The 14,606-nt window shown below is 41.8% G+C and overlaps 1 protein-coding gene across 2 annotated transcripts in view; it reads left to right on the forward strand.

Moving 5' to 3' along the window:
* The first annotated feature begins 10,625 nt into the window (after positions 1–10,625).
* LOC135100060 (carotenoid isomerooxygenase-like) overlaps positions 10,626–14,606 on the forward strand; it is a 16,246-nt gene continuing 12,265 nt past the window's right edge. For both annotated transcript variants that reach the window (XM_064002943.1, XM_064002944.1), the window contains exon 1: positions 10,626–10,751. The gene's annotated coding sequence lies outside the window, so the exon portion shown is untranslated. The remainder of the gene's footprint in view (positions 10,752–14,606) is intronic.

Below are 14,606 nucleotides of genomic sequence, written 5' to 3' on the forward strand. Positions count from 1 at the left end.
GTGACTCGATTCTTTTCCTGTGCAGTTATTCGTTGGACCAAATTCTGAAACACTTCCGCACCGCACCACGACTATCTTCAAAGGGCTCTAGTTGAAATTAAATAGGTTTTTAAAGATCAACAAGAGCTCTACATTATAGGCAGGAGAAACACTATTGATAACTCGGCTACTCATCTCTGTGGCCTTTGAAAATAGTTCTAATGAGAAAGCAGTGTTTCAGAATATGGGAGTGAAAGTAATGAGAACACTCTTTTTTCTGTGTGTTTGTATGTTGTCTGAGTCCAAAGCTGAGACTGACTATTACTCCTCTGAATAAATAAAATAAATACGTATATGCTGGTACACATAAAAGAAGAAAAATTCGCTGTTACCTTACGTATAACACAGTAAGGTGTTTGAAATGTCACCAGAGTTTAGCGACACCTCAGACACCAGACTATACCTACAAGTGCAGTGGTTCTTCATGTTTACATCCTGGTAGCGCCATGCATTATGGAAGTGATAAGAAGATAAAAAATGAGATTTTTGGTCACGTACTAAGAAGAGAAGACCACGGACCGAATAAAAGAGCCTGGAGGAAACTACCAGAGGGAAGAAGCTCCAGAGGAAGACAGAGAGTGAGATGGAGGGATAGGAACAGCGGTAGAACTACAAAGAGAGTCACAGCTGAAGATGCAAGGGACAAACAACTGGAGGAGACTCGTACGTGGTACCAACCCCTGACTCTACGGAAACGGCAAAAGAAGAGGCGTTATGCACCAGTGCCCCGACTTCTCTCCTTTTCTTTTACCGATACAATGATATCAGCACCTCGATGACACCCTTTCTGCATTACCAGCACTGTAATCATACAGTTCCAACTACTACTGCATAAAAAAAAACTTCAATACATGCTGTACATTACTATGAGTACCTTGGTTAGCTCAGACGCAACAGTGAGGCCCTGACGCCGAGCCAGAGAAGCGAGGCAGCGTGAGGGAAGCAAGGAAACTAAGGGAGACCAAAGGACGTGGGCAAGGCAATGGAGGCTTAAGGAAGCGAGGCGGATGAAGAGGAAGTTAAATCGGAGTGTTAATTGCAAACTGGATTAAACTTAACACCCACCCACCTTTAGCCGTGTCTGCCCTCCTCCTCCTCCTCCTCCTCCTCTTTCTCGCCTACCTCCTCTTCCTCCTCGTCTACCTCCTCGCCCTCGTCTTCCTCCATGTTTCACATTAAGGAGTCATATAGTCTGGACAACAACAACAACAACAACAACAACATTAACTATAACTACAATAAAATAACACTACACAACAAAATATATTCAGCGAAAATTGTGTTTGTTATAAACTGAATATCTGATACAACACACACTCACACACACACACACACACACCGTCTCTCTCTCTCTCTCTCTCTCTCTCTCTCTCTCTCTCTCTCTCTCTCTCTCTAGTGAAGATGAAAGTAAACATAACTGCCCTCTATGGATGTTTCCTCCGTCTCCTCCTCCTCCTCCTTCTCCTCTTCCTCCTTCTCCTCCTTCTGCTGCGGTGTAAAAGATTGTTTTCCCAATTATTAAACTTATTTCAGCTAGCGAAGTGGTGGAGTGGTAGGACAGACTTGCCTCTCTCAGCACAACACGACTGATCCCTCACACACCCATTAATTATGTGGGATATGGTATCAAATCCCACTTACTCATTTGGTCAAAGGCTCGCTGGCTCCAATCAAAAGGGTTTACACAGGTTCATATAATCACTGCTTTGAGGGATAACTTTAGGGACGCTCCTCTTCTTCTTCCTCTTCTTGTTCTTCTATCTATTTCGTCCCTTTTCCGAATCGTTTCCAGATTGCATTGCTCGGTCAGGTTTGATTTGCGACCCGTGTGAGTTTCCTTATTCCTCGGTAACTACGTGTCTGGTTCTTTTACTTTTGTTTTATTAAGGTAACTAGCGAGGAAAGGTCCGTGGTCGAAATGGCGATGGATTCCTTACTTTATTCAGTCGTGTGTCGAAGGCGGCGTGTATGGTTAAGTTTCCCCAAAATGAAGTGATAGAAAACGTACGTAGCCTCTTCCGATCAATGTTGGAGGGGAATCCAGGGTAAATATTCGCACTAATTGGCTTTCACACTGAGACTCGAGTGTTAGATTAAAATAGGCTAGCGGAGTATCTACATTTGTGCCAGCCTTAATACCCTCACAGGAATCGCTCATTAAACGCGTCCGGTTGCCATCCCGTGCCAGTTTTAACGCGCTGTGAATACTTTTGCCTTAACCGGGAAGGGAAAGAGAGAGAGGGAGAGGGGGAAGGGAAAGGTAGGGAGAGGACCTCGGTGGTGGCTTTCCCTCCCTCCCTCTCTTCCTCCCTCCCTCCCTCTTCGTGCAGTTGACTTTGTTAGGTTGCGAAACGAATCTGAGGAAACGTGGTTATTTAGTATTTGAAACAGGAGCAGCGCAGCGCCTCGTGAATTCGGAGTGAGTGAATGTTGAGGGTCGGAGGGGAGGAAGAGCGCGGCGAGGGGGAGGCGTAATCACATTCACGGCCTGCCCAAAGACGGCCAAAACACTCCCGTTGTTGAGTTGAGTAAGTCGCATTGTCCGGCCCAAGAGAGCGTGCAGCACACTATTGTGAGTGGCGTCCCTCATTCACAGCGTGAGGGAGGCTTTGATGGAGGCACCGGAGAGGAGAGGAGAGGAGCACAGAGGAGAGAAGGGGAGGGAGGAGAACGAATGGAAGATAGGTAGCGGGGCTGAAGGTTCTTTTTATGGGTTAGTGAGGAAGGCATCTGTGTGATCCCACGCTGAATTTTACTGTGTGAATGACTGATGAAATGACAGAGAACAGAAGATGTCAGTGTTCTCCCATAGAAGGTTTAACGAGGGATGCCTTTGGGGTTTACATCTTCATTGACTTTAGTACATGATGATATTTACATTGGATTAAAAAAAAGTGCATAGATAACCATACTAGAAAGGTGATTGCCGAGTCAGGATAAAAGAAGGTCAGAACAAGTGTGTAGGTGCCGTTGCTGGTGGTGTTGTTGTTGTTGTTGCTGCTGCTGCTGCTGTTGGTATCAAGGATTCTGGATTCTATCAATTGATTCAGGATTCTGTCAATTTCTTCTTAATTCAGGATCGCAACTCTCCCCAACCTTCACAGAATAAGGAAAAGAAAAAATTATTATTATTTTTTTTTTTTTGGCTAGAAACGTATAAACAACGAAATATGTGCAATGAACACTATAACCTCTGCAAAACTGAGTGGCTATGTTGCCTTTTTCTATTTCCTTCCTTTCTCCCTTTTTTCTTCATTTTCACTGGCCCTGCTTCCAAGACAATGCTTTTAACATACATATAACCCGCATCGCACTCACGCACACCCAAAAGATATGGCACCTCACCTCACCACAGCCAGCACCTCACATCGCATCACGTCACAAGTATCTCGTATCTCGTCTGCTGCACTTCTCATAACTGCGCCTCATCTCGTTCCTCACGGCCGCCACACAGCCAGGCCGGGGGCTTAGGGGACGAAGCAGGACCATTTGGGATCGCGGCGAGGACATGTAATGCGCAAAAACATCACGGTCCTCAAGCGGTAATAGTGGTGGTGGTGGTGGCGGTGATAGGAAGAAGTTAAAGTAATGGAGGTAGTAATGAATGTGGGGTGGTGGATGTAAGGAGGATAGTGGTGAAAGTGGTAGAGTAGTAGTAGTAGTAGTAGTAGTAGTAGTAGTCGTGGCAGTGGTAATATACTACTATTACCACTACTACTACTACTACTACTACTACGATTTAAGCTACTACTACTACGATTTCTGCTACTACTACCACTAGCAATACCACAACAACATCAACATCAACAATAATGGTAATAGTGGTGACGATGGTGGTTCTGGGAGCGAAAAGAGACAGGCATTAAAAGCAGACGCAGAGTTGGAGGCAGAGGAAGAGGCGGAGGCGGAGGCAGGAGCAGGAATAGAGCAGAGCCGAGCCAAGCCGAGCCGAGTGAGCCACCTCGTTTCTGTATTCATGAGGCGGGTCCGGGGTGGCCGCTGTTTAATCATCTCTCGCTAAGTAAAAATGTTCCCTTTGTAAGACTAATCAATTTAAAGTCAAGGAGAGGCGGCTTGGCTGTTCCTGGTGTGGGCAAACTCTAATGTGTTTGTTTGGGACCAACATTGCGTTTTCTTTGTGTGTGTGTGTGTGTGTGTGTGTGTGTGTGTGTGTGTGTGTGTGTCAGACTGAGAGAAAAATATACATAATACTATAAATTGTATTTACTTTGCAGTGCAGAATAAAAGGACTTAAAGTTGCAAGTCTTATTAATGAATTGCGAATTTTAAGAAAAGAAAAGAAGGAAAAAAGTGAGAGACTTAGAATAAAAAAAAAACGCTTGATTGTAGTCGAATGCCTGGCAGGCTGAGTGGCTGATTGGCTAGCTGCCTGAGGAGTTTATTAACTGATTGGCTGACTGACTGGTGCCCTGATTGACTTACTGGATGTCTGATTGCTTTACTGACTGGCTGATTGGCTTCGACTGCCTGAAAGACTGACTGACCGGCTGACAAACTGTTTAATTGACTGACTGCCTAATTAGTTTGACTGACTGGATGAGAGAAGAGTGTAGTGTTATTGACTGTCAGACTGATCGATTGGTTAGCTCGTTAGGTGATTGTGAAGAAAAAAAAGATCAGCTTAACTTTATTGACTGACCAACTTCCTGATTGGTTAAACAACTGACTAGAACGGTGAGAGACGCGTGAGATTTTACTACGTGACTGACTGTTCGATTAGTTCGCAAGTTAGATGACTGACTGAAAGAAAAAGAAAATGAAAAGAATGTAGTTTTCATCTTCCTCGCAGACTGCCTGACTACTCGATAGAACAAAACGTCATCTGTTCCTATAATGTTTACACGGCTAATGGCTGGCCCTTACTGGCTGCGAGAGTGGCTGAGTGTCTACTATTCCCGCGCTGTATCGCAACACGGGTTTGGGATTCATAAAGTCGAGGGATGAACAAAAAAATCTTCCACTGAGCGAGTTATTGATTGTCATTAACTCAATTTCTTTAGACAGTGGAGTGGCAGGGGGAGTTGAGAGAGAGAGAGAGAGAGAGAGAGAGAGAGAGAGAGAGAGAGAGAGAGGCGGGGGTAGAAGAATAGGTACGAGTAAGCTTTTGGTCTGTTGACTGATATAATGATTACTGACTGACTGACTGACTGACTGTCTGGCAATAAACATTTAGTAGTAGTGGTAGTAGTGGTAGTAGTAGTAGTAGTAGTAGTAGTAGTAGTAGTAGTAGTAGTAGTAGTAGTAGTTGTTGTTGTTGTTGTTGTTGTTGTTGTTGTTGTTGTTGTTGTAGTGTAGAGAGAGAGAGAGAGAGAGAGAGAGAGAGAGAGAGAGAGAGAGAGAGAGAGAGAGAGAGAGAGAGAAATTAAAATATTCAGCACAAAGTGAAATCTTGTTTTCCGCGACGGCGATTTGCTTGTCAACCGATAACGAATTTTGCCGATTAGCGCCCCGGGCCCTGGTGCTCCTCGTCCAACTTCCTCCTCCTCGTGGTTAAAGCGCCCCCTAATTGATGAAGCGTCTTAATTACGGCTCCGCTAAGTAACCTCGGGACTGGGGCGGCGCTCCCTTCCCCTTATGAGCTGATAGGCTGAAGGAGGGAAGACAAAAAACGCCACATCAGCTCAAAAAAAAAATAATAATAAATTCTTCTATGACTCTATACGTATCGGTGGCGTTTTATTGGCGTGGAAGGGAGAGAAGGGTAAGAGGGGAGAGTGATAGAGAGGGTGAGAGAAGGACGTACGTAGTGAGCTAGTTAGGGCTGTGAGGAAGGTAAGGCAGCTGGTAGGAATTTACGAAGGGAAAAAGGTATAAGAGGGTGGAAAGGTTTGGTCAGTTTTTAGTGAAAAAGTGAAATGGTTGGAGGATTGAAAGAAAGTGATGCGTTTTATCCTGTTCCGTGTTCGGGGAGACTTTTATATATATACGGAAGTGGTGAGAGCTGATAATGCAGGGGTGTGTGTGTGTGTGTGTGTGTGTGTGTTTGTTTATGATTTTGTTAATGAGGGGGAACGTGAGAGAAAAGTGATGAAGCAGATTAAAGAAAGCTTTTTATTTTCTAATTTTTACCTTCTGGAGGATTGTATGTAATGATTTTTTTTTTTTTTAATAGAGCAAGAAAGACAAGTTTACGATCTTGATCTTAATGCAGAAATCCTCATTGCGTCTAGTAGATTAATGAAAGACTTACTGTTTGCATTATATATATATATATATATATATATATATATATATATATATATATATATATATATATATATATATATATATATATATATATATATATATATATATATATATATATATATATATATAAAGACTGTATGTAATGAACTGTTTGGAATAAGAAGGACAAGTTTACGATTTTACTTTAATGTAGAAATCCTTGTTTATTTTTTCTTCTCCCTGAGTTACCCACATAAACCACGTACAAAAATCTGACTAACTCTTTCTGTGGCCTTTGAAAAAACAATCCTGATAAAAGAACAAAGTGCTTAATAGGAATACGAACTTTTGTCTTGTCAATCTTGTAAACTAAAACAAAACAAAACAACGACAAGAAACACACACCCACCCAACCATCCACCGACACACACACACACACACACACATACACACACACACACTTCCCAGTCGTCATAACAAGCTGCGTCCCTCCTGAAGGTGCCCCAGGAACTGACGTAGGAGATAATTGGTCGTTTGTGGGAAAGCGCTGACGGGACCTCAAGACACTCTTGACGGCCTTGATGGATCGTGGCCCAGCCTTGTCTACTGAAGGGGCGGTGTGTTGTGGACTGTTATTGTTATTATTACTCTCTCTCTCTCTCTCTCTCTCTCTCTCTCTCTCTCTCTCTCTCTCTCTCTCTCTCTCTCTCTCTCATTTATTTCCTGTTTTGCCGTTTTTCTTTGTTTTTCTTACATTATATACGTATCTACTGTTTCGTCATTTTGTTTTGTGTCTCTTTAATCTACATAAATTAGTTAGGTTTTGTATTCTATTTGGTCTCATTTTCATGTGTGTGTGTGTGTGTGTGTGTGTGTGTTTGGCATCCTCCTTTCTCTCAACTTTTTCCTTCCTTCTCTCTCTTCTCTCTCTCTGTCCATCTATTCATTCATCTATCTAGCCAACCTTCCTTCTTCTTTTCCTGTCTGTCAGTATTACATTATTGTCAAACTTGTAACATGAAATCTGGCATGCTTTCCATTATATATATATATATATATATATATATATATATATATATATATATATATATATATATATATATATATATATATATATATATATATATATATATATATATATATATATATATATATATATACACACACACACACACACACACACACACACACACACACACACACACACACACACACACACACACACACACACACATAAACAACGTGTATCCCCTAAAACAGAAGTTACGTTTTCTTTTTATCCGAACAGGAAAGTTTTGTGGATAACTTAAATATAATAATAGCTAGCTGTAATTTTTTTTTCTTCCTTTCTTCTTCTTCTTCTTCTTCTTCTTCTTCTTCTTCTTCTTCTTCTTCTTCTTTTCTTCTTTTCAACATGATTCATAGACAGTAAAGGGCTATAAAAATATTTACAAAAAAAAAAAATATTATCACTTTCACGGATTCGTAGAAAATACACTTATGTAGTGAATGCTTTCAGCAAAGAAGACAAGGAGACAAATTGACTCAGTGCTCTAGCAATGTCTCGATATTAGTTCATTAGTGGAGTTCAGTTCAGAGGAAGATGGAAAAATAAAATAGACAGTGTTCCTGGAGTGTAATTCCTGTCTAAATAACAGACAAGATTAGATGAGGTTTATTGAAATTAACTGAAATGCTGAAACAGAATGATAGCAGACGGAGATGAGAGTAAAACGTTAAGAACTTAGGAACGAAATAAAGGAAACAGCAAGAAGTCATCAGATCTACACGTGGCAGTCAGTTCCCCCATTAAAACATACCTATTTCCATCCACTCTGCATTGAAACAGACTAGACACTTGACGGTAAAAAAGGAAGCTGCAAGAGGCCATGAGATCTACACGTGGCAGTCAGTATCTGTATAAAACATATCTACCTGTCTCCACTTATCTTGCATTGAAACAGAGACTAGACACTTGACGGTAAAAAAAAGAAGCTGCAAGAGGCCATGAGGTCTACACGTGGCAGTCAGAATCTGTATACAACATACCTACCTGTTGCCATATATCCTGCGTTGAAACATAGGCTGGAAATTGTAGGAAAATAAGGGCATTCAGATATACGAAGGACGTGAAGGTCTTCATGTGGACGACCCTATGAACTCCTGTGGGGGAGTGGGAGCGAGGCACTCCGCCGGTCTGCTATCGCCGTCTCGGGTGACTGCAGTTGACTTGCGCTTGTTCTCCACAGATAGACAGTCTGCTATCCTTACCTAGGGAGACGTGATGTGATGTCGTGTGTGTGTGTGTGTGTGTGTGTGTGTGTGTGTAAGAGGGACTCTGGCCTAGGGGAAAAAAAAGGAAGAAAAGGCTCACTGAAGATGCCATTCCGCAGTCTCAAAAGTATCTTGTGGACTTCAAGATGATCCCTCTTTTGTTTTTTTTCAATGATTACTATCTCATTTCCTTATTTAGTTATTCTTATTATAAATTTTGGACTGCAACAGATTTGGGTCAAGTACTGAACGGTGAAAAAGTTAAAAAAAAAAATAAATGGGATGGGGAAAGTGCGCGGAGAACAAGATGAAAACGCTCTTAAATGGATGAATCCTTACTGGTGTGTCCAACTAACTTACAGTCTTGAGCTCAGTAAGTGAAGGACAAAACACTCATGAATTTCAGCGTTAATAGTTAGATCATGGCCCACTTAAATTTTGTCGGTGGGAGAAGTATCACTCTCATAATCTTAACCAACTCCATGTGACTCCTCAACGAGTATTGCGTCGCCATTACTCAGCTTCCACATTTCGACTCATCTTTTCTCTCCACACCTTCGTACTGTTTACTTCTCGTCAGATTGTTCTTCCGCCCCTTCGCCTTTTCCTGGTCCATCCCCTCAGCATCCTTCAATTCAGTTCAGTTCAGTGGTTGGTTGGGAATGCACCCTTTCTGTTCGCACACCCTGACGTGTCTCTTCTCACTGTCAGGATCTTCCTCTTATATTTGTTTTTTCTTCTCCTATTACCCAAAGCATATTCTTTTTGTTTCTTCAGTATTTGTATTTTCAAGCAGGTATTCCCCAATAATGTCCTCTTGTTTGAATGGCTGCTGTAATCTTGCACCCACACGTGACCAGCAGCCCGTGTAGCATCGAGTGTCGCCTGCCAATACACAATGGCCGGGATCAGATGACTCCCAAGTGCATATATAACTGCCTTCACGCAAGCACCGTGTTGTCAGGCAGAATGGGAGTCTATTCTTTCTGACGCACTTCCATGGCTAAATTAAACATGACTCGACGGCGAATTTTTTTTTTTTTCTTCAGCTCATCCTTCTATGCTTCCTCCTTAACTATTAAAGACTCATGGATCAAGTCAAAGAGGAACGATAACATACCTGCACCCCTGCCCATTTGATTGTGCCTCCACTTACATAAGGTATTCACGGTTTTACACTCTTGCCAAGTAAACTATGCACCTGGCCGGCACTGTCCATGAACCTAAACCCTGCACACATACAATCTGAGGACTTTTGAACGACTAAAAGGAAGCCGGAAGCCTTAGTGAGCAGTACTTAAGTCACGCCACGCTGCCTTTTTTCTTCGGCTGACGCAACTCAGGTCATCTTGTCGTTATGCTTGCGTTCCAAGGCCAGGAGGACAACACAACAGGTTCACGAGGTAGAGATGAGAGGATGCAACCTTTGATAGCAATAGTTCTGATAGCAATAGTGACTCCCAGATTTCGACAGTTTGTTACATGGGTTTAAAATGGCTTGGTTTAGTTGGCTATGGGTGATTTATGACACGAAGGTCTGTTTAGATCGGTCATTTATTAATCTGAAGTATTTCTTTTTTCCAATCGAGATATTGAGTATGTGTGAGTTTTTTTTTTTTTTTTTTTTCTAAATATGAGTTTTAATGTAAATAGCGGGAGATAGTTTCAGAAGCATTTACTTTCTTGTGTTTTCTCGCAAGTTTCATGAGAACTTGTGTAGGGGCGGGGAGTGCTGCACTTTGAATATTGATTGATTGATTAACTGAGAGATCTATTTACTGATGGACCAGCTTAATCCGCCGCATGGCAGACGAAAGTGAGAGGGCAACATGGAGGAGGAAGGCGTGGCGATGAAAAGTGGCAGGGATTGATTGCTTTTGATATGAAAATTGATAAGTTTTATATTTTGTGAAGGACGCGTTTGTGGGAGACTATCATGAGTTAGTGTTACTGGCAGGGAGGTTGAGGGTGCGTGGAGAAGAGAACATGCATCGAGGTAACCCTGCCAATGAAAAAAAAGAAAAAGAGGAACCTTCACTCAGAAAGCGTCTCCCTCAAAATGTCTAGCAACAGCACCTTGATTGATCGAATCGTGCTCTTTTGTCAGGAGATTGTAACCCGACTACGTTTCCCCCGCACGCTGCCTGCTGGTCGCACGTGTCACGTTTATCACAGCTATATATTGAGCCGCCGCTGCCTGGGTCCCTCATTCCCTGCTCGACCTCCCGGCACCACCGCGCGCCGCCACCAAGGTAAGTCCTGTTCCCCCTATTAAGTGGCCAGACATTCATGGGGTAACTGGGTACTTTGGCCTGCTAGTCACGTAAGTAGTGCCCTCATTGGTGCACGTGTCGATGGTATGGTGTAGGTGCTGTGTTCTCCAGTTGTGTGTATTAGTATTACTTGGCCGCCTTCATCCTTCTTGTAGCACCGCGCGTGTCTCATTGCCTCTGCTGCTTACTCAAGAGGTGGGTGTTAATTGACTTTTGTGATGATTAGATCTTTGATGAATCTTAAGTGCGGCGTCATGTGATTTCGTTATAGGATATTAAATCAGTTAGTCTATTAATTAATCAATTATAGTTTAATATTTGTGATGTTTAGATTTATGATATATTTTCTACTCAGTGCCACGTGACCCTGTTGTTGTAAGACTCTAAATCAGTCAGCCAATCAATCAATCAATTAATTAGTGGACATTATATGACCCTTGTGATGTACCTGTTTTTGTAGGATATTAAACCAGTCAGTCAGTCAACCAATCAATTAATCAAATAATCAGTCAATCTATCAGTGGAGGTTATCTGAGTTTTGTGATGCTTAGACCTGGCGTCATATGACCACATTGTTGTTGTTATAGGGTCTTAAGTCATCCTTTTGCTGCCGCTCTGATAAGTAAGCATAACACTGATAATACTACAAGACGCTTCTCAGAACCTTGGATAATCCTTTCGACTGCACTGTTTGGGGACTGGCACCTTCAGTGGGCCTTTTCTTGCAGCCTTTTTTGTCGTACTTCGCCAGAAACTTCTTACGTAAATAGAAGTAATTCTCCTACGAAGTGTGAAATGAAAACGCAACCTCATCTTGCAAGTACAATCTCTAGTGAACGGCCATTGGTCTCTGGTACGATAAAACAGTGGCAATCACGTTTTGAGTCATAATACAAAGGGTGAATATTAATAGCCAGTGTCTTTATTAACTCCTAATTCCCTTCCCTCCGTGCCGGCTGGCGAGGGAAGGAGATCGGAGCTTTTCTGGTATCGGTGGTGTGAAGGAATGCTTGGTCACATCACAGGTGAACGTGGTTGTCAATCTAATGTCTATATTAGTGTTATTACTTTTGTTGTAGTAGTAGTTGTTGTAGTAGAATTATTATTATTACTATTATTATTATTATTATTATTATCATTATTATTATTATTATTATTATTATTATTATTATTGTTATTATCATTATTGTTATTTTTAGTAGTAATAGTAGTAGTAGTAGTAGTAGTAGTAGTAGTAGTAGCAACAACAGCAACAACAATGCTAGTAGTAGTAGTAGTAGTAGTAGTAGTAGTAGTAGTAGTAGTAGTAGTAGTAGTAGTAGTAGTAGTAGCAGCAGCAGCAGTAGTAGTAGCAGCAGCAGCAGCAGCAGCAGTAGTAGTAGCAACAGCAGCAGCAGCAGCAGTATTGGTTTTATATAGTATTAGCAGCATACCTTTGATACATGTAGGTGTATAAATCTGCTTTGCCTGATGCTTTGCCAAGCAGAACACTCATTCAGGTGAATCTAAAGCTAAAAATACCTATATAAAAACCATTAGGACAGCAGAAAGGGAAGCCACTCATTCCTCTTCCTTCTTCCTTGCCGAAATCATGATAGAGTGATTAACGTTTTTTTTTTTTTAGCAAGGAATATATAACAAGTCTATCAATATGAGTAAACATATTTTATTTTTATCACGTTTTACTTCCTATGGCTTAAAAAAGTCATTCATTATCAGTACATACACCCAAGAAGTACTGTCAAGTTAGTGTCTGGCAGGCGACAGGACGATGCGGGTAGAAGCAGGTGGGAGGAAGGGACGGAAGTGACATTCGAAGCGGTCAAATGCTGAGTCTAGCGGGAAGCGCGGAAGTTTGTCGCACGGGAAGACTGTCAAGTGAACAAACAGCGTCACGTAGACACAAACCAGACCCTCATTATATGCACAATACACGTGAGCGCAGCCGGTAACTTTTGCTGCAATACTTTCCTCCATTATGAACTTCTACAGGAATAAATTGCCCACTGCATTACTTTACTTGATTGTGTCATTTCAAGTGGAGCAGGACGAACAGTAATGACCTGGTTTAAATGTCTCAGGTGTTCTCATCCTACTGTACCCAATTATCTCAACGAAATGTTTTTTTTTTTTTTCATTTCTTTTGCGAGTGGAGGAGGCGGATCAAGGATATAGATAAGAATAAAAAGAAAAAAATAAATAAACAACTGGGTAGTGAATTCCCTCCTTACACAAGAAAAAATATCCAGAAAGGTTGCTGATTTGGTTCCTGAGATGTTGCAATACTTTTCCCTTGAAGTAGTTTAAGTGATATGGAGGGAGAGAAGAACATTCATCCCACTCCTCATGTCAAGTGGAACAGGGTAAACAGCAGGCGCCTTATGAATATACCGCTGCATTGTTTTCATCATTCCTTTATGCACAAGGGGAGAAGACCTAAGGGCAAAAACAAATTCACGAAAGAAAAACACCCTAATTGTCACTCCCAGTATTCTTATCGCTATATAACACAAAGACACGTGTAGGTAGTATTCTAGGAAGTGATGCGTCATGTACCACCACCAGTTACCCAAGTACCTCCTAACCTAACCTAACCTAATTAACTTAACCTAACCTAACCTAACTTAACCTAACCTAACCTAACTTAACCTAATCTAGCCTAACCTAACCTAACTTAACCTAATCTAACCTAACTAACTTAACCTAACCTAACCTAACCTAACCTAACCTAACCGAACCTAACCTAACTAAACTAACCTAACCTAACCCAACCTCCAGCAAACTCACTTCAGTATAGTGGCGTCTGTATCTACCTGCATTACGGACTCCATCAACAGGTACGAGGTGCCTACGTGATATGAAACATGCAATGAGGGAAATCAGCTCTGTCTATCCAGCCTCGCCTCACTTCGCGGGTTTCATGTGTGTCGCTCACGGGATTGACCTAATACTGACCCTTGCATCTTTCCCTTGTACCCCATATGATAATCTAGCATGACTACGCACACATATACACACACACACACACATATATACATACAGTGATCTTCTTTTACTTATTATAAACTTCCACTCTTATTTATTTATTTATTTATTTTTTTATTTCTCCCGTCTGAGGTTAGGAATTGATCCTCCCCTTCATCTTTCTTCACGTTTCTCCCCTTGTCTACTTAATCTCCCCCTTGGTGTTTCTCCCCTCCCACTCCTTCACTACTTCCCTTTCCCTCTCCTCCTTCTCTTACTCTTTTTCCCTTCCTCCCCTTCCTCTTCCTCCTCTTCCATCTTTTTCTTCCTCCTCTTACTACTCCTCCTTCTCTTCATCTTTCTCTTCTTTCTTCTTTCACATCCTCCTCCTCTTCCTCCACGTCTTCTTCTTCTTCTTCTTCCTCCTCCTCCTCCTCCTTTATCTTTCTCCTCTTTCACCTCTTTTTTCTTTCACTCTCTCTTTCACTCCTCCCATTCCCGCTCCTCCTCCTTTTTCTCTTGACAGCCAAGTTAACTGAGGAACGACAGGTCACGTGTCTCTCAATTGGTGCCTGCCTCACCCCTTCAGTGGCTCGTTGGCATCGGCCTTAGTACACGATTAGCCTCCCTTGCCTCTCCTTTACTGGTCTCGTGCAGCGTCAGGTGACCGAGATTGTAACAAGGGACGATGTAAGTGTGTAAAAAAAATTAAGTAGATGGTTGGGATACCCTAATTTATTCTTTAGGCGTGTTTCGTATCCTAATATAAGATCATGATACAAAATAGATAAGTTAATGCATAGTGATACATGACAAGTATGTAACTAAGACTAACAAGAAAGGACGCGTTGACCATTCATTCTGGAAGGA

The sequence above is a fragment of the Scylla paramamosain genome, chromosome 4 (assembly GCF_035594125.1).
Source record: "Scylla paramamosain isolate STU-SP2022 chromosome 4, ASM3559412v1, whole genome shotgun sequence".
In the NCBI taxonomy this organism is placed as follows: Eukaryota; Metazoa; Arthropoda; class Malacostraca; order Decapoda; family Portunidae; genus Scylla; species Scylla paramamosain.